General features: G+C 28.9%; 1 non-coding gene across 1 annotated transcript; it reads left to right on the plus strand.

Annotated features, from left to right (window-relative positions):
- Window positions 1-296: 296 nt before the first annotated feature.
- Window positions 297-403, plus strand: LOC112608847. The gene has a single exon (XR_003116121.1). It is a non-coding gene; the product is annotated as a U6 spliceosomal RNA (small nuclear RNA).
- Window positions 404-899: the final 496 nt, after the last annotated feature.

The raw sequence follows: 899 nt of genomic DNA on the forward strand, positions 1-899 counted from the left end.
GAAAGTCACATTGCTGGGCAAAGTAAACGCAATTTGGAAGACTCTTAATTTATATAACCAAATTATTTTAGAAAATGTGTGCCAATTTACATTGTCATTTTTGAAGAATTACAGTAATTTTCTTATATGACCAACAACATTAGAAATTGTAATTATTTTGTATGTTTGTCAATCTAGTAAACAAAATGACACCCCTTTGTTTTAACTGGCATTTGTTTGATCGTTGTGAAACGAATCTTTTTTCAACCCAAATTCATGGCTATTTGTGTAATTTCATTTGTAAAATGTGTGTTTTGGTGCTCACTTTGGCGGCACATATACAAAAATTAGAACAATACAGAGAAAATTACCATGACTCCTGCATAAGGATAACATGCAGATTTGTGAAGAATTTCATATTTTCATAAGAATGATATAATGAACTTTTGGGACTGGGGGTGAAGGTCGAATGGGGAGTGGAGGTTAAAAGACTACATATTGGGTACATTGTGCAATGCTTGGGTGATGGGTATGCTACAGTCTCAAAAATCACCACTAAAGAACTTATCTATGTTGCCCAAAACCACCTGTACCCCAAAAACTATTGAAATAAAAATTTAAATTAAAAAAAAATTAAAAAAAATATCTGTTTTGGTCCTTTGTCCACTTTTCTGTTGGAATTTTGATTTTTTCATTTTTAATTTGTAAGAAATATAAAAATGTAAAAAGAAATATATATTTTCAAAATACATTTGGTATTTGAAAAATATTTATGCAGTCACTATTTTTCCAGTTTTATGATTGTCTTTTATTTATTCTTTGTTATTGTTTTTATTGTTGCTGCTTTACAGGAGTATTTACTTTTATGTAACCTTTAGTCTTATTAGTATTTTCCTTTGTAGTTTCTGATTTTTATGCTA

Source organism: Theropithecus gelada, chromosome 15 (genome assembly GCF_003255815.1).
Source record: "Theropithecus gelada isolate Dixy chromosome 15, Tgel_1.0, whole genome shotgun sequence".
Classification (NCBI taxonomy): Eukaryota; Metazoa; Chordata; class Mammalia; order Primates; family Cercopithecidae; genus Theropithecus; species Theropithecus gelada.